This window comes from Mobula hypostoma, chromosome 11, assembly GCF_963921235.1.
Source record: "Mobula hypostoma chromosome 11, sMobHyp1.1, whole genome shotgun sequence".
Taxonomy (NCBI): domain Eukaryota; kingdom Metazoa; phylum Chordata; class Chondrichthyes; order Myliobatiformes; family Myliobatidae; genus Mobula; species Mobula hypostoma.
The window spans coordinates 37,244,372-37,264,683 of record NC_086107.1 but is presented as its reverse complement, the minus strand read 5'-3'; the positions used below and the strand labels follow the sequence as shown (position 1 = coordinate 37,264,683).

At 43.1% G+C, this 20,312-nt stretch overlaps 1 protein-coding gene across 10 annotated transcripts in view; it reads right to left on the bottom strand.

The window, feature by feature from the left end:
* Positions 1 to 20,312, bottom strand: part of LOC134353656 (uncharacterized protein C11orf24-like) — a 102,758-nt gene that overhangs the window by 41,855 nt on the left and 40,591 nt on the right. For 2 of the 10 annotated variants that reach the window (XM_063061838.1, XM_063061841.1), the window contains exon 3: positions 11,743 to 11,844. The exons of the other annotated variants lie outside the window; for them this stretch is intronic. The gene's annotated coding sequence lies outside the window, so the exon portion shown is untranslated. The remainder of the gene's footprint in view (positions 1 to 11,742; positions 11,845 to 20,312) is intronic. 10 annotated transcript variants of the gene reach the window in all.

Sequence of the window (20,312 nt, the reverse complement as noted above, 5' to 3'; positions counted from 1 at the left end):
CGACCTGTACAAAAAGGACGGGTTACACTTGAATCCTAGGGGGACTAATATCCTGGCAGGGAGATTTGCGAGGGCTACTGAGGTGACTTTAAACTAGAATGGTTGGGGGGTGGGAATCAAATTAAAGAGACTAGGAGAGAGGAGGTTCGTTCACAACAGGGGGATGGGAACAAGTGCAGAGAGACAAAGGGGTGTAAAATGAGGGTAGAAGCAAATAGTAAGGTGAAAAGTAAAAGTGGTAGGCCGGCAAATACAGGGCAAAAATCAAAAAGGAGCCTGAAGGCTTTGTGTGTCAATGCAAGGAGCATTCGTAACAAGGTGGATGAATTAAAAGTGCAGATTATTATTAATGAATATGATATAGTTGGGATCACAGAGACATGGCTCCAGGGTGACCAAGGATGGGAGCTCAACATTCAGGGATATTCAATATTCAGGAGGGATAGACATGAAAGAAAAGGAGGTGGGGTAGCATTGCTGGTTAGAGAGGAGATTAACGCAATGGGAAGGAAGGACATTAGCCGGGAGGATGTGGAATCGATATGGGTAGAGCTACATAACACTAAGGGGCAGAAAACACTGGTGGGAGTTGTGTACAGGCCACCTAACAGTAGTAGTGAGGTCGGAGATGGTATTAAACAGGAAATTCGAAATGTGTGCAATAAAGGAACAGCAGTTATAATGGGTGACTTCACTCTACATATAGATTGGGTGAACCAAATTGGTAAGGGTGCTGAGGAAGAGGATTTCTTGGAATGTACGCGGGATGGTTTTTTGAATCAACATGTCGAGGAACCAACTACAGAGCAGGCTATTCTAGACTGGGTATTGAGCAATGAGGAAGGGTTAATTAGCAATCTTGTCGTGAGAGGCCCCTTGGGTAAGAGTGACCATAATATGGTGGAATTCTTCATTAAGATGGAGAGTGACATAGTTAATTCAGAAACAAAGGTTCTGAACTTAAAGAAGGGTAACTTTGAAGGTATGAGACGTGAATTAGCTAAGATAGACTGGCAAATGATACTTAAAGGGTTGACAGTGGATATGCAATGGCAAGCATTTAAAGATCGCATGGATGAACTACAACAATTGTTCATCCCAGTTTGGCAAAAGAATAAATCAAGGAAGGTAGTGCACCTGTGGCTGACAAGGGAAATTAGGGATAGTAACAATTCCAAAGAAGAAGCATACAAATTAGCCAGAAAAAGTGGCTCACCTGAGGACTGGGAGAAATTCAGAGTCCAGCAGAGGAGGACAAAGGGCTTAATTAGGAAGGGGAAAAAAGATTATGAGAGAAAACTGGCAGGGAACATAAAAACTGACTGTAAAAGCTTTTATAGATATGTGAAAAGAAAAAGATTGGTTAAGACAAATGTAGGTCCCCTACAGACAGAAACAGGTGAATTGATTATGGGGAGCAAGGACATGGCAGACCAATTGAATACCTACTTTGGTTCTGTCTTCACTAAGGAGGACATAAATAATCTTCCGGAAATAGTAGGGGGCAGAGGGTCCAGTGAGATGGAGGAACTGAGGGAAATACATGTTAGTAGGGAAGTGGTGTTAGGTAAATTGAAGGGATTAAAGGCAGATAAATCCTCAGGGCCAGATGGTCTGCATCCCAGAGTGCTTAAGGAAGTAGCCCAAGAAATAGTGGATGCGTTAGTGATAATTTTTCAAAACTCTTTAGATTCTGGATTAGTTCCTGAGGATTGGAGGGTGGCTAATGTAACCCCACTTTTTAAAAAAGGAGGGAGAGAGAAACCAGGGAATTATAGACCGGTTAGCCTAACATCGGTGGTGGGGAAAATGCTAGAGTCAGTTATCAAAGATGTGATGACAGCACATTTGGAAAGCGATGAAATCATCAGACAAAATCAGAATGGATTTGTGAAAGGAAAATCATGTCTGACGAATCTCAGAATTTTTTGAGGATGTAACTAGTAGAGTGGATAGGGGAGAACCAGTGGATGTGGTATATTTGGACTGTCAAAAGGTTTTTGACAAGGTCCCACACAGGAGATTAGTGTGCAAACTTAAAGCACATGGTATCGGGGGTATGGTATTGATGTGGATAGAATTGGTTTGCAGACAGGAAGCAAAGAGTGGGAATAAACGGGACCTTTTCAGAATGGCAGGCAGTGACGAGTGGGGTACCGCAAGGCTCAGTGCTGGGACCCCAGTTGTTTACAATATATATTAATGACTTAGATGAGGGAATGTGATAGAGGCAGAGGAATGAAAGGTGGGGGAGTAGCATTGCTTGTTAGGGAAAATATTACAGCAGTGCTCAGGCAGGACAGATTAGAGGGCTTGTCTACTGAGTCCTTATGGGTGGAGCTGAGAAACAGGAAAGGTATGGCCACATTAGTGGGATTGTATTACAGACCACCCAATAGTCAACGAGACTTGGAAGAGCAAATCTGCAGAGAGATAGCAGGCAACTGCAGGAAACAAAGTTGTGGTGGTAGGGGATTTTAATTTTCCATACATTGATTGGGACTCCCATACTGTTAGGGGTCTAGATGGTTTAGATTTTGTAAAATGTGTTCAGGAAAGTTTTCTAAATCGGTATATAGAGGGACCAACTAGAGGGGATGCAATATTGGATCTCCTGTTAGGAAATGAGTTAGGACAAGTGACTGAAGTCTGTGTAGGGGAGCACTTTGGTTCCAGTGATCATAACACCATTAGTTTCAATTTGATCATGGACAAGGATAGATCTGGTCCTAGGGTTGAGGTTCTGAACTGGAAGAAGGCCAAATCTGAAGAAATGAGAAAGGATCTAAAAAGCGTGGATTGGGACAGGTTGTTCTCTGGCAAAGATGTGATTGGTAGGTGGGAAGCCTTCAAAGGGGAAATTTTGAGAGTGCAGAGTTTGTATGTTCCTGTCAGGATTAAAGGCAGATTGAATAGGAATAAGGAACCTTGGTTCTCAAGGGATATTGCAACTCTGATAAAGAAGAAGAGGGAGTTGTATGAACTGTATAGGAAACAGGGGGTAAATCAGGTGCTTGAGGAGTATAAGAAGTGCAAGAAAATACTTAAGAAAGAAATCAGGAGGGCAAAAAGAAGACATGAGGTTGCCTTGGCAGTCAAAGTGAAGGATAATCCAAAGAGCTTTTACAAGTATATTAAGAGCAAAAGGATTGTAAGGGATAAAATTGGTCCTCTTGAAGATCAGAGTGGTCGGCTTTGTGCGGAACCAAAGGAAATGGGGGAGATCTTAAATAGGTTTTTTGCGTCTGTATTTACTAAGGAAGCTGGCATGAAATCTATGGAATTGAGGGAATCAAGTAGTGAGATCATGGAAACTGTACAGATTGAAAAGGAGGAGGTGCTTGCTGTCTTGAGGAAAATTAAAGTGGATAAATCCCCGGGACCTGACAGGGTGTTCCCTCGGACCTTGAAGGAGACTGGTGTTGAAATTGCGGGGGCCCTGGCAGAAATATTTAAAATGTCGTTGTCTACAGGTGAAGTGCCGGAGGATTGGAGAGTGGCTCATGTTGTTCCGTTGTTTAAAAAAGGATCGAAAAGTAATCCTGGAAATTATAGGCTGTTGAGTTTAACGTCAGTAGTAGGTAAGTTATTGGTGGGAGTACTAAGAGACAGAATCTACAAGCATTTGCATAGACAGGGGCTTATTAGGGAGAGTCAACATGGCTTTGTGTGTGGTAGGTCATGTTTGACCAATCTATTGGAGTTTTTCGAGGAGGTTACCAGGAAAGTGGATGAAGGGAAGAAAGTGTCTACATGGACTTCAGTAAGGCCTTTGACAAGGTCCCACATGGGAGGTTAGTTAGGAAAATTCAGTCGCTAGGTATACATGGAGAGGTGGTAAATTTTATTAGACATTGGCTCGATGGAAGAAGCCAGAGAGTGGTGGTAGAGAATTGCTTCTCTGAGTGGAGGCCTGTGACTAGTGGTGTGCCACAGGGATCAGTGCTGGGTCCATTGTTATTTGTCATCTATATCAATGATCTGGATGATAATGTGGTAAATTGGATCAGCAGGTTTGCTGATGATACAAAGATTAGAGGTGTAGTAGACAGTGAGGAAGGTTTTCAGAGCCTGCAGAGGGACTTGGACCAGCTGGAAAAATGGGCTGAAAAATGGCAGATGGAGTTTAATACTGACAAGTGTGAGGTATTGCACGTTGGAAGGACAAACCAATGTAGAAGATACAGGGTTAATGGTAAGGCACTGAGGAGTGCAGTGGAACAGAAGGATCTGGGAATACAGATACAAAATTCCCTAAAAGTGGCGTCACAGGTAGATAGGGTCGTAAAGAGAGCTTTTGGTACATTGGCCTTTATTAATCAAAGTATTGAGTATAAGAGTTGGAATGTTATGATGAGGTTGTATAAGGCATTGGTGAGGCCGAATCTGGAGTATTGTGTTCAGTTTTGGTCACCAAATTACAGGAAGGATATAAATAAGGTTGAAAGAGTGCAGAGAAGGTTTACAAGGATGTTGCCGGGACTTGAGAAACTCAGTTACAGAGAAAGGTTGAATAGGTTAGGACTTTATTCCCTGGAGCGTAGAAGAATGAGGGGAGATTTGATAGAGGTATATAAAATTATGATAGGTATACATAGAGTGAATGCAAGCTGGCTTTTTCCACTGAGGCAAGGGGAGAAAAAAAACCAGAGGACATGGATTAAGGGTGAGGGGGGAAAAGTTTAAAGGGAACATTAGGGGGGGCTTCTTCACACAGAGAGTGGTGCGAGTATGGAATGAGCTGCCAGACGAGGTGGTAAATGCGGGTTCTTTTTTAACATTTAAGAATAAATTGGACAGATACATGGATGGGAGGTGTATGGAGGGATATGGTCCATGTGCAGGTCAGTGGGTCTAGGCAGAAAATGGTTTGGCACAGCCAAGAAGGGCCAAAGGGCCTGTTTCTGTGCTGTAGTTTCTATGGTTCTATGGTAATTAAATGCAGCATCTCCAAGTTTGCGGATGACACAAAGCTAGGCGGCAGTGTTAGCTGTGAGGAGGATGCTAAGAGGATGCAGGGTGACTTGGATAGGTTGGGTGAGTGAGCAAATTCATGGCGGATGCAATTTAATATGGATAAATGTGAGGTTATCCACTTTGGTGGCAAAAACAGGAAAACAGATTATTATCTGAATGGTGGCCGATTAGGAAAAGGGGAGGTGCAACGAGACCTGGGTGTCATTAAAAACCAGTCATTGAAAATGGGCATGCAGGTACAGCAGGCGGTGAAAAAGGCGAATGGTATGCTGGCATTTATAGCGAGAGGATTCGAGTACAGGAGCAGGGAGGTACTACTGCAGTTGTACAAGACCTTGGTGAGACCATACCTGGAGTATTGTGTGCAGTTTGGGTCCCCTAATCTGAGGAAAGACATCTTTGCCATAGAGGGAGTACAAAGAAGGTTCACCAGATTGATTCCTGGGATGGCAGGACTTTCATATGATGAAAGACTGGATTGACTAGGTTTATACTCGTTGGAATTTAGAAGATTGAGGGGGGGATCTTATTGAAACGTATAAAATCCTAAAGGGATTGGACAGGCTAGATGCAGGAAGATTGTTCCCGATGTTGGGGAAGTCCAGAACAAGGGGTCACAGTTTGATGATAAAGGGGAAGCCTTTTAGGGCCAAGATTAGGAAAAACTTCTTCACACAGAGAGTGGTGAATCTGTGGAATATTCTGCCACAGGAAACAGTTGAGGCCAGTTCATTGGCTATATTTAAGAGGGAGTTAGATATGGCCCTTGTGGCTAAAGGGATCAGGGGGTATGGAGGGAAGGCTGGTACAGGGTTCTGAGTTGGATGATCAGTCATGATCATACTGAATGGCGGTGCAGGCTCTAAGGGCCAAATAGCCTACTCCTGCACCTATTTTCTATGTTTCTAAGTTTCTATACGTCATTCAAGAAAGCCTTGCATTTGTTATTTATTTCGCCTGGCTGTTCTTACTAAACCAGTCTGGTATTTTCTGGGACAGAAGCCAAATGTATCTCCAGAAGATGGTAGACTTTGGAGGAATTTAAATGCTATTGGCACTCAAGCTCCGAGCATTTGAGGATCATCAGCTTGTTATTGAGACACAGACTGAAAAGAACAATCTCCACTGGCTCCTTGAGACATTCAATGCTCTTGCCACGACATTTTTATTGTAAGGTTGAAGGAAATAGAAACATAGAAAACATAGAAATTGCATTACAGATTAGGTCAATCCAACAGTTTAAGGCAAAATTCTTGGAATGGAAACTCCAACAGGCTACTAAAGACTAAGGTCCAACATAATACTCATGGCATAAAGAACACACTGTGAGTACAAAGAATGTAGGAGGACCAATAACTCACTCATAATAATGACAGGTGTAAGTTCTCATTGCAGTCAATACCATCTAACACACAGAGGCTCATCCCACAAAGAAACAAAAAAGAAACAGAGCTCAAACACAGGGAAGCAGTCTGCGCCCAATGAGGTGAGAACATTGAAAAACTCCTCAACAAAACCAATCTCTGCTCTATCCAATAACAATCCATCCAGCCCAACCTCACCCCACACCACTCTAACAAGTAGCTGAAAAAAGGCCATATATCAACTAAAAAAAGCAGCAAGGCCTCAGAAACAAACAGTATCCTTGCAGATATTCTAAAACTTTGTGAAAAGGAATTTACTAACTGATCTCCCATATCTGAGGAGCTGGGGAGAAAACAGCATGCAAAATGGAAACTTAGAGATACTTTAAACATGACAATCTTCGAGAAAGGAAAAATCTGATGAAAATAGAACTCCAATAATCTGTGATTCAATGATTCAGAAATCCTTATGGTTCAGCATCTGGCTCATGAGGTGAAGGTTGCCATCCTTCCTTCCCACTCACCAGCATCTCCCTCCGTTTCAATGTAGCAGGCTTATTGGAAAATTTGTTATCCTGTGTAACACCCCAAAAAAGTAAATTCAAAAATATGTTGCAACATTAATAGAAATAATACTCATATCTGGAAAATCTGCTGGTGCAGTATAACCAAAGTCACACTGCCATATTATCACTGACTGTACATCAACTTAAAACAGGTCCCACTAGTTTTGCCACAGGTAAAGCCATCTCCAGGTACCTCCCCAAATGCTTTTTCCTCGTGGCCATAAAGCTGTTCTGCTCATCTCTGTGTGGACTGCGTCAATGTCAGGCACAATGGAAAGATCTTGTCTGTATATCTACTTTAAGTGAAATGCAGAGAGTACGTTATGTGTTCATTCCTGACTGAATATACCTCTGACCGTGTCAATCAAGGGGAACCATGGAGCATCCTACTCACATTTCACTGCTTGAAAAAAGTCACCTTTATCTTATGACAGCTTGCACAACGTGATCTTAACCACTGTGATCTAAAGCCAGCTCACACTATCGCTCTAATACTATTCACAATACCTCATGCTGCATTGATGTACCTCACCTCCAACAAAACTTCCCGCTAGAGAAGATCTGATCTATAGGACACACGGCATGCTGTTCAACCCCAACCTCCTCCGCGCCAGATCCAGGGACATCCAACCTCAGTAAATATGCTGCAGATTGCAACTGAAGCATGCATAGTGGCTTGGCTGAGCACCAAAACATCTTTGTCTCCTTCACTGAAGCACAGAATTGTCTTACACTAAACATCCATGAAACAAAATGGTCCTCTTCCAACTTGCTCCCAAGTGAAACAACATGTCCAATAATAAAGATTCATATTACGATCCTAGAAAATGATGACAGTATTGATTATGAAATTCACAATGCCTTTGAATGTCTGAGGAATAGACTGTTTGAAGCTCAAGACCTCAAACCCAGTATAAAGTACATGGACTTTGGCGATCCACTGACCTCAATCTTCTGATGAAGAGTCTTGGCCTGAAACGTCGACTGTTTACTCATTTCCATAGACATTGCCTGACCTGCTGAATTTCTCCAGCATTTTATATGTGTTGCCCCATCTGTATATCTCTGAAGAATGGACTACCACCTACAGCAAGCATCTCAAAGCACTGGAGAAGTATCACTAAGTCTGGTCTCTACAAAATTCACTGGTACGATAAGCAATTGGATATGAGTGCTCCCTCCCTGGGCAATAAGAAGCTCTAGACACCGAGATGCCACTTTATTCGCTTGCCCCAACGCTGAAACTCTATTCTTAGTTCCAAGATTATCAAAAGAAATTATCCAAGGATCTACTCAAAGCATCCTTGATCCTGAGGAATCTGGAAACCTTAACTGCTCAAAACAGAAGAATAGTTTAATAGATCCATTTAATGCAATATACATCCTGAAGTTCTTGTTCTTCGCAGACAGCTGGAGCAGTCTTTGGGATAGAACTGAAAACCAAGTTCCTTCATCATGAGCACAGAGAATCCCAGTATAAATGGAAGTAGTGATTATCTCCCCCGAACCATTCACCCTGTTAAGCACCTCCTGCACCATCGAAAGCAGAGTCTGAAGACTCCAGGTTGGTCTCCTCTGCCTCCTCAGACTCCAAAAACTGAAGTGAAAGCAAGACATTCATGGCTTCAAGGGACTGCATATGAAGAAGGTATCTCAGTCAGCAATCTTGTGTACAACAAGATTAACTTCCAAATGTTTGAAGTCAAATTAATTGATACTGTCTATGAAAGTTATAACAGCTCTGCAGGAGCAGGATATGACTGACACCACCTCCTGCATACTGAATTGGCGAAGTGAGGATGCCAGAATTCTACATCAATATCCCAGCATACTGAGGGGAAGTGCAGACAATTTCACTCTTGCTATTGGCCCTGGACTTTCCTGTTGTTAACTATGGATGAGGTAATTAACCTCATCCAAACAAACTGGTACATTTATTTTGTATTATGCTTCAACCAAAAAAAATTAAAAATCACCCTGATGAAGCAAGTTTCATAAACTTGCAGAACACAGATGTTCAATTCAGATAGAACAATTCACCACGGTCTAAATCAGGGGGCCCCCACAGACGAAGCATCATAAAAACCATAAACTTCACAGATCCTCCCAGATACACGTCAGGAGCAACTGGGAGAGAGCTAGAGGGAAAATTAAATTGAAAGGAACGTTTTTAATTTATGATGAAGGCACCAGAGGGCTACTGTGAATAAGTCGGCAGATACTTATGAAATTTGTATGATGTGATCTTTCATTGAAGCACCATCAACATTCAATACACCCCAAGAGTACAAACTAAAAAAAACAGAACTGAGCAGAATACTTCTTCACATTTCCATTATTTTGAAAGAAACTACAAACTCTAGTTCATATTTGAGATCGCCACTGCAGATTGGATTAAACACAAGAATGCAAGTTTACTTACTTGGATCATGTTAGACGTTAATTTAGCTTTCTCACACTATTCCCACCACAAAAAAAAACTGCGATAGATCCACATTACTGGTGACATTAATAATACAGTAGCCCATAAAACTGCTTATTTCAGCAATTTTTGATAAGCCAGCGTATTTGTGGGCTACCCATAAGATAGGGAGGGAACCTGGTGGACAAAGAGAGTAGGAGGGACCATATTATTGTCTGAGTAAAAGAGTGCAGGGATCAACATCAAGTTCAGTTTATTGTCATTCAACTGTACACATGTATACTGCCAAATGAAACAACGTTCCTCCAGACCAAGGTGAACAACACAATACATATAACTCACACACACACATACCCACACACCCACACACACAGGAAGAACAAGTAATATTATCACAAATAGATTAATAATAAGGTGCATTTACGACAAGTTAAAAAAACAAACAGTATGTGTAACACTACAGGCACATCATGTGTGATGAGACCTGGGTAGTGGCAGGGAGTTCATCGTTCTTACAGCCTGGGGGACGAATCTGTTTGCCACCCTAACAGTTCTTGTCTGAATACTCTGGTTTCTCCTGCCCGACGGTAGCAGGTCAAAGGGATTGTCGGACGGATGGGAGGGATCGACAATGCCAAAGGCTCTGCGTACGCAGCGCTCCTGATAAATATGCTGCATTACCAGCACAATACACAAGAACTGACAGCAGTCAGACTGCTGTGTCACCTCCTCAACTTGCTCCAAAACAGTGACAGCAACAGCAATACTGCTGCTGGAAAATAAATAAACAAAGAATTAAACCACAGTTTGAAAAGTTCTGTTCATTCGATGTCTCACACTCTAACATGCTTCCCACTACAGTCAAGCTAATCAACAGGACAAACAGCAAACTGTTCAACTCAGTGCTTCATGCTCCCAAAGACCAGGAAATGCATTATTTTCTATAATGGCTGGTTAGCTCCAAGATCCATCAAAAATCAGAACCCGTATAAAGAACCTAAGAGAACGAAACAGCTGAAAGATTAATAGAAGTAAAACGCTGGAAAAAACAACCTCAGCAGGTCAGGCAGCTTGTTTCATATTGATTAATACTCCAGTTCCCAAAATTGAAATAGTAAGCATATTACTTCGAACTACAGCTACCATATGATCTGCTACGTTTCTCCAAAATGTTCTGTTTTTATATTAGACTGCCAGCATCTACAGTTTCTGACTTGGTATCTGGAAGATTAAAGTCTTCACCAACTTGCTGCTACTGTATGACATTGTCCCCGTCAATAATGATCCATCGCATGTCCGCTCGTCACTTCCTTGAACTTGGAAGCTAAGTTTCAGTCTAGGCAGGTATGATAATAAAAATCACGACCACACCTCAAGCAAAGAAACGGACAATTTACTGCAGGCACTTCAAATGATGTCTCTTCAAAATCCTTCAAGTCCACAGGAAGAACAAACGAAGCAATGGTACTGACATCTCCAAGACCAATATGGCCAGATTCCAAAGCAAGTACTTCCAACATCTATTTGGACAAGTAACTTTGAAGAAGAGGGCAGAATTTCCAAGGATTTCCTTGAAACCTTCCTGAAAAATATGTTATAGCTTCCTCCCTCACCCATGACTGCTCAAGATGAGAATTAAACAGTTAGGCAGGCACCAAGCACGTTGTGCCTTGCCTTGAAATGCAAGCAACAGAAGAATTGTATAATATTCAATCTACTCACCCACCCAGCTTGTCAGACTCACAAAGAGAACTACCACTCATTGAATGTTATTTGTTTTTCGCACCATTCTGTGTAAACTGCTGTGCATGATCATCAGTGGAGATCAGTAGTTTCGGAGATACTAACACCAGCCCACCTTGCATAAACAATCATTCCACAGTCAAAGTCACTTAGATCGCATTTCTTCCTCATTCTGGTGTTTGGTCCTCTTGACTATGTCTGCGTGCTTTTTTGCATTGAGTTGCTGCCACATGATTGACTGATCAGATATTTGCATTAACAAGCAGATGTGCAGGTGGTCACTAGGTATACATACAGTTGCATTTGTCCAACTCCACTTCTCCCCAACTTGGCTCCATCTGCCTATCGCCCTCCTTCTCACTCCTGGTTCCATCCAACACCTGACAGCCCTTGCCTCTCCCCCTTTCTCTGGCCTCTTTATACTGTCTCCCTTTGACATTCTCAGGACTGAAGCAGAGTCTCAAACTAAAAGGTCAGCCTCTACACATGCTACCTGACCCACATAGTTCCTCCAGCAGTTGTTTTACTTTTTGTTCCTCATTACAGCATCTACATTCTTGTGTCTCCAGACCAGGGGGCTCACTACTTTTTTTTTAATGTAGTGAAGCCTCACAATTAACGGAGGCGTCCGTGAACTCCAGGTTGGGAACCTCTGCTCTAGTCTACTGACCTTGGTACTGTCCCTTGAGGTTGCACAATCTTTCTGTGGATTTCTTCCAGCTTCTCCAGTTTCTTTCCACATCCCAGAAGATACACATATAGGAAAATTGTCCTGTTGAAGACAGGTGGCAGGAGATTTGGGTGGAATCGATGAATATGCGAGTAAAAAGTCATTAGAAAATAGGATTGATGGGATTACTGAGAGCTATCTTAGACTCAATGGGCTGAATCATGTCCTATGTAATAGGAAAATAACATACACTAAAAGATTCAGATTCATTTATTTATCATATGTATATTGAAGCATACAGTGAAATGAACTGTTTCTGCTAACAACCAACGCAACCCAAGGATAGGCTGAGGCAGCCTGCAAGTGTTACCACACATTCCGGTGCCAACATATCATGCCGACAATGTTAAGCAGAACAACAAGAGCAACACAAGCCCCTTTCATCCACCTTACTCACTCACACACACAGACAGGCTTCCAACCTCAAAACAGGCCACCTCCGGGCTCACAGAAATTGGGCATCCTGATTTCTGGACATACTGAGCAAGGTCTTCAACCACTGGACCTCACCTTCTGGACTCACTAACTTCAGTCTTCCACCTTTGGACTTTGACTTTCAGTATCTACACCAGGACTCGCCGATAACAGGACCCTGAACAATATGTATGAAACCCGGTGATCTCATCCGACCTTACCAACCAAATGGACATTATTGGGGATGCATAAATTAGCAACCGGGGTGCCCAACAGTTCCCCTCGACTCGCAGCACAGAACGAGATCATGCAATTTAACAGTTGGTAAGTACAACTTTCAGCTTTCTCTACAGATCTACTGAAAACAGGTCACGCAACAATACAGCGCTGGCTGGAACCAAATGGTGAAACAGAGCCAATCAGTGAACCTGCCGACCCCAAGGATTCTTCTTGAGGTGTTCAAAGCGACCTCAGCTTCATATGTGCGGTCAAGAACTGTCTTTGGGGATTATGAGACCTTAACGCGATTACTCAATCGCACTCACTGGAATAGTATAAAGGTTTGCCGAACATCAGCTCTATCCCGAATAACGTTCATTTTCGAATCTGAATCCTTGTCAACATGATTTTTGCTGTTGTGATCGTCTTCATTTTCGCCTCACTGTTCCTTAGCATGCAGCCACCATCATTCTATCCACATCAACTCGCTGCTGACATCAACATCTGATAGGCACTCTCAGTTTATGCTGATTTTTTAAATTTTAATTTAGTCCTGTTAATGATGGTAAATACGCAAGGTGGTGAAGCCTTGAATTCTAACCCTGCTAAGAAACAGAAACTACAGAAAGTGCATCAATACAATGTTACATACCTACCCCCATCAGATCAGCAACGCCCCATGTGTCTCATTTCTAATACTGTACTGTCTAATGAAGCCATGAAATCATCAAGATTGCAGGAGTACTTCTGCAAAAGACACCCTGAAAAGGCCAGTTATGGTATTACTCAGTCCCAGAAGATGAAGAAAGCACTTGAAAAGCATTGCACACTTGAGTCGTTTGCCAAGAAAGCTAAAAATGACTGTAATAGTGATCTCATTGCTTTTTATAATACTTCCAAAATGACAGCGAAGTGCAGAGAATCTCATACAATTGGTGAAAGATTAATAATGCCCGCTGTCTCAGAAGTGTCCAGCACTGTTCTCAAAATGGATACCAGTATTTTAAAATCAATTCTCCTGACTAATAACTCTGTAGCTTGTTGTATTGACAAGATAGATACCAGTACTTTAAAATCAATTCTTCTGAGTAATACTCTGTAGCTCGTTGTATTGACAAACTGGGTGAAGATCATTGAGTATCAACTATCCAGAGCTACAAAAAAAAAATCAGAATTTGGGATACAATTGGATAAGTCAACTGCAAGACAACGAGGCATTGCTAATGGCATATGTTGCTAACGGCAACAGAAAAGGTTATGGAGATTCTCTTTTGTAAAAAGAGAAAATCAAAGAGAAACAAAGAAACATAGAAAAACTACAGCACAATACAGGCCCTTTGGCCGACAAAGTTGTGCCGAACATTTCCCTACCTTAGAAATTACTAGGCTTACCTATAGACTTCTATTTTTCTAAGCTCCATGTACCTATCCAAAAATCTCTTAAAAGACCCTATCATATCCACCTCCACCACTGTTGCCGGCAGCCCATTCCATCCACTCACCACTCTCTGAGTAAAAACCTTACCCCTGACATCTCCTCTGTACCTACTCCCCGGCACCGTAAACCTGTGTCCTCTTCTGGCAACCATTTCAGCCCTGGGAAAAAGCCTCTGACTATCCACATGATCAATGCCTCTCATCTTATACACCTCTATCAGGTCACCTCTCATCCTCCGTTGCTCCAAGGAGAAAAGGCCGAGTTCACTGAACCTATTCTCATAAGGCATGCTCCCCAATCCAGGCAACATCCTTGTAAATTTCCTCTGCACCCTTTCTACGGCTTCCACATCCTTCCTGTAGTGAAGCGACCAGAACTGAGCACAGTACTCCAAGTGGGGTCTGACCAGGGTCCTATGTAGCTGCAACATTACCTCTCGGCTCTTAAACTCAATCCCATGATTGATGAGGGCCAATACACCATACGCCTTATTAACCACAGAGTCAACCTGTGCAGCTGCTTTGAGCGTCCTATGGACTTGGACCCCAAGATCCCTCTGATCCTCTACACTGCCAAAAGTCTTACCATTAATACTATATTCTGCCATATTTGACCTACCAAAGTGAACTACTTCACACTTATCTGGGTTGAACTCCATCTGCCATTTCTCAACCCAGTTTTCCATCCTATCAACATCCTGCTGTAACCTCTGACAGCCCTCCACACTATCCACAACACCTCCAACCTTTATGTCATCAGCAAACTTATTAACCCATCCCTCCACTTCCTCATCCAGGTCATTTATAAAAATCATGAAGAGCAAGGGTCCCAGGACAGATCCCTGAGGCACTCCACTGGTGACCGACCTCCATGCAGTATATGACCCGTCTACAACCACACTTTGCCTTCTGTGGCCAAGCCAGTTCTAGATCCACAAAGCAATGTTCCCTTGGATCCCATGCCTCCTTACTTTCTCAATAAGCCTTGCATGGAGTACCTTATCAAATGCCTCGCTGAAATCCATATATACTACATCTACTGCTCTTCCTTCATCAATGTGTTTAGTCACAAACTCAAAAAATTCAATCAGGCTCGTAAGGCACGACCTGCCCTTGACAAAGCCATGCTGACTATTCCTAATCATATTATACCTCTCCAAATGTTCATAAATCCTGCCTCTCAGGATTTTCTCCCTCAACTTACCAACCACTGAGGTAAGACTCACTGGTCTATAATTTCCTGGGGTATCTCTACTCCCTTTGTTGAATAAAGGAACAACATCCGCAACCCTCCAATCCTACGGAACCTCTCTCGTCCCCATTGATGATACAAAGATCATCGCCAGAGGCTCAGCAATCTCCTCCCTCACCTCCCACAGTAGTCCGGGGTACATCTCATCCAGTCGCGACAACTTATCCAATTTGATGCTTTCCAAAAGCTCCAGCACATCCTCTTTCTTAATATCTATGTGCTCAAGCTTTTTAGTCTGCTGCAAGTCATCACTACAATCACCAAGATCCTTTTCCATAGTGAATACTGAAGTAAAGTATTCATTAAGTACCTCTGCTATTTTCTCTGGTTCCATACATACTTTCCCACTGCCACACTTGATAGGTCCTATTCTTTCACGTCTTACCCTCTTGCTCTTCACATACTTGTAAAATGACACTAGACACTAAAATACGACAACACAGTACAGGCCCTTCGGCCCTTGATGTTGTGCCAACCCATATATATTCCTTAAAAAAAGTACTAAACCCACACTACCCCGTAACCCTCTATTTTTCTTTCATCCATGTGCCTGTCCAAGAGGCTCTTAAATACCCCTAACGTTTTAGCCTCCACCACCATCCCTGGCAAGTCATTCCAGGCACCCACAACCCTCTGTGTAAAAAAACTTACCCCTGATGTCTCCCCTAAACCCCCCTCCCTTAACTTTGTACATATGCCCTCTGGTGTTTGCTGTTTGTGCCCTGGGAAACAGGTACTGGCTATCCACCCTATCTATGCCTGCCATAATCTTGTAGACCTCTATCAAGTCCCCTCTCTTCCTTCTAGGCTCCAAAGAGAAAAGTCCCAGCTCTGCTAACTTTGCCTCATAAGATTTGTTTTCCAATCCAGGCAACATCCTGGTAAATCTCCTCTGCATCTTCTCCATAGCTTCCACATCCTTCCTATAATGAGCTGACCAGAACTGAACACAATACTCCAGGTGTGTTCTCACCAGAGATTTGTAGAGTTGCAACATGACCTCTCTACTCTTGAACTCAGTCCCCCTATTAATGAAGCCTAGCAACCCATAGGCCTTCTTAACTATCCTATCAACCCATGCAGTGACCTTGAGGGATGTATGGATTTGAACCCCAAGGGCCCTCTGTTCATCTACACACTTAAGTAACCGACCATTAACCCTGTACTCAGCCTTCTGGTTTGTCCTTCCAAAATGCATCACCTCACACTTAACTGGATTGTACTCCATCTGCCACTTTTCTGCCCAACTCTGCATCCTGTCTATATCCTCTTGTAATCTTTGACTACCTACAGCTCCAACCACAACTCCTCCAATCTTCATGTCATCCGCAAACTTACACACTCATCCTTCTGCCTCTTCATCCAGGTCATTTATAAAAATCACAAAGAGCAGGGGTCCCAGGTCAGATCCTTGCGGCACTCCACTAGTCACTGACCTCCCGGCAGAATGCTTTCCTTCCACTACTACCCTCTGCTTTCTTCCTTTAAGCCAATTTTTTATCCAAACAGCCAAGGTTCCACTGATCCCATACCTCACGACTTTCTGGATGAGTCTCTCGTGGGGGACTTTGTCAAATGCCTTGCTAAAATCCATGTAGACCATATCTACTGCCGTACCCTCAAAAACTCAATTAGGCTCGTGAGGCACAACCTTCTTTTCACAAAGCCATGTTGACTATCCTTGAGTAGACTGTACTTCCCCAAGTGCTCGTAGATCCTATTCTTAAGAATCCTTTCCAATAGTTTGCAGACCACCGACGTAAGACTCACGGGTCTATAGTTGCCAGGATTCTCCCCATTACCTTTTTTAAAACAAGGGAACTACATTTGCCATTCTCCAATCCTCCAGCACCTCCCCTGCAGCCAAAGAGGATTCAAAGATCATAGCTACTGCTCCAGCGATCTCTTCTCTCATTTCCCATAGCAACCTGGTGTATATCAAGTCCAGCCCTGGGGACTTATCAATCTTGATGTTTTTAAGAAGATCCAATACTTCTTCTTCCTTAATCTCCACACTGTCCAGCACACAGGCCTGTTCTATTTCGACCTCACCCTGATCAAGGTCCTTTTCACTTGCTTCAAAGTATTCATTTAGGACCTCCCCAACCTCCTCCACCTCCAGGCACATTTTGCCTTCTTTATCCTTTAGCGACCCCACCTTCATTCTTGTCATCCTTCTGTTCTTCACATACGCATAGAACGCCTTGGGGTTCTCCTCAATCCTACATGCCAAGGCCTTCTCATGCCCCCTTCGAGCTCTCCTAAGTACTTTCTTAAGCTCCTTTCTGGCTACCCTATATTTCTCCTGAGCCCCTCCTGCTTCCTGCTTCTTATATCTAACATATGCTTCCTTCTTCCTCTTAACGAGTTGCCTCACATGTTTTGTCAGCCACGGTTCCCTTTTCCTACCATTTTTTTTTTCTTGTCTCAGTGGGACAAACCTATCCTGAACCCAGCACGTGGCCCCTAAATTTCCTCACATTTCTTCCGTACTTTTCCCTGAGAACATCTGTTTCCAATTTAAGCTTCCAATTTCCTGCCTGATAGCCTCATAATTCCCCTTACTCCAATTAAATGCTTTTCTAACTTGTCTGTTCCTATCTCTCTCCAATGCTATTGTAAAGGAGATAAAATTATGATCACTATCTCCAAAATGCTCTCGCACTGGGAGATCTGACACCTGACCAGGTTCATTTCCCAATACCAAATCAAGTAAAGCCTCTCCTCTTGTAGGCTTATCTACATATTGTGTCGAGAAACTTTCCTGAACACACCTACCAAACTCCACCCCATCTAAACCCCTTGTTCTAGGGAGATGCCAATTGATATTTGGGAAATTAAAATCTCACATCATGACAACCCTGTTATTATTACACCTTTCCAGGATCTGTTTCCCTATTTTCTCCTCAATATCCGTTACTATTGGGCAGCCTATAAAAAAAACACCCAGTAAAGTTATTAACCCCTTCCTGTTCCTAACCTCCACCCACAGAGACTCCATAGACAATCCCTCCATGGCGTCCACCTTTTCTGCAGCCGTGACACTATCTCTGATCAACAGTGCCACGCTCCCACCTCTTTTTCCTCACTCCCAGTCCTTTCTGAAACATCTAAAACCCAACACTTGAAGTAACCATTCCTGTCCCTGAGCCATCCAAGTCTCTGTAATGGCCACCACATCATAGCTCCGTACCGACCCACGCTCCAAGCTCATCCGCTTTGTTCACAACACTCCTTGCGTTAAAATAGACAAGTCTCAAACCTTTGGTCTGACCGTGTCCCTTCTCTATCACCTGCCTATCCTCCCTCTCACACTGTCTCCAAGCTTTCTCTATTTGTGAGCCAACCTCCTCTTCCCCAGTCTCTTCAATTCAGTTCCCACCCCACCAACAATTCTAGTTTAAACTCTCCCCAGTAGCCTTTGCAAACCTCCCTGCCAGGATATTGGTCCCCTTGGGATTCAAGTGCAACCCGTCCTTTTTGTACAGATCACACCTGCCCCAAAAGAGGTCCCAATGATCCAGAAATCTGAATCCCTGCCCCCTGCTCCAATCCCTCAGCCACGCATTTATCCTCCACCTCATTCTATTCCGATTCTCACTGTCGCGTGGCACAGGCAGTAATCCCGAGATTATTAACTTTGCGGTCCTGCTTCTCAACTTCCTTCCTAACTCCCTGTAGTCTTTTTTTTCCAGGACCTCTTGCCTTTTCCTACCTATGTCATTGGTACCAATATGTACCACGACCTCTGGCTGTTCTCGCTCCCACTGCAGGATATCTTGGATGCGATCTGAAACATCCCCGACCTTGGTACCTGGGAGGCAAACTACCATCCAAGTTTCTTTCCTGCGTCCACAGAACCGCCTGGCTGACCTCCTAACTATAGAGTCCCCTATCACTACTGCCTTTCTCTTCCTTTCCCTACCCTTCTGAGCCACAGGGCTGGACTCTATGCCAGAGGCACAGTCACTGTCGCTTCCCCCAGGTAAGCTGTCACCCCCAACAGTACTCAAACAGGAGTATTTATTGTCAAGGGGTACAGCCACAGGGGTACTCTCTATTACCTGACTCCCCCATCCCCCTCCTGACTGTGACCCACTTATCTGTCTACTATGGCCCAAATGTGACCACCTGCCTATAACTCCTTTCTAACACCTCCTCGCTCTCCCTGACCAAGCAAAGGTCATCGAGCTGCATCTCCAGTTTCCTAACTCGGTCCCTTAGGAGCTGCAGCTCGACACACCTAGTGCAGATATGGCCGACCAGGAGGCTGGGAGACTCCAGGACCCCCAACATCTGACACCGAGCACAGAAAACTGGCCTCACACACATACTTCCTCCTTTTCACAAATAACACCAACAGAGAATTAAGCTACAACGAGCTCAAAATGTATATTGAGGATAAAAATATTCCAATTAGGAACATAATTTCTTGTACAATACATGGAGCACCATATATGACAGGTCACCATGCAGGTTTAGTGGCACTTATGAAAAAGAAATTCCAAGTCTGTTTGCAAACCATTGTGTAATTCATCATCAACATCCCACAGCCAAAAACATCAGCCAACAAATTTTTTCAAGCATAATTCTTGTAGTATTTGCTAACAAAATTAAGCTCATCCATTAAATAGCAGAATATTTCACCAGTTATGTCAAGATAATGATGAAAAGTTTGAACACCTGCTTCTTCACACTGAAGTGTGCTGGCTGTCAAAAGGCTGCTGCTTAAAATGTTTCTTTGATCTGTTTGACACAGTGGTTGAATTTTTGCTCAAAGTTGACAAGAGCTTGGGAAACAAGACTGAATTTCTACTTGGAGATGTGGCACACCTAGCTGACCTGTATGACAAAATGAACATTCTAATACGAAACTGCAGGGTGAGAATATCAGTTTAATAGTGTAGTGTCCACTTTTAATCGGAAAACTGGAAACTTATAAGAGAAGCATTGGGAGAAGAATACTCTCACAGTTTCCCTTCATGGAAAGTATGGCACTCTCTTTAACAGATGCTGTTTTGCAATTCACACCTACAGTTACTAAAGAAGGATTTTCAGAATCGATTCGAGGATTTGAGTGATCTGGAAATTCCGGGCTAGGTAATTAACCCATTTCTTTGCAAGGTGGAAGAACAGGAAGAGAGCTTGCAAGAAGAAATTATCAAAATTCAGAATGAAGCAGCAAAAA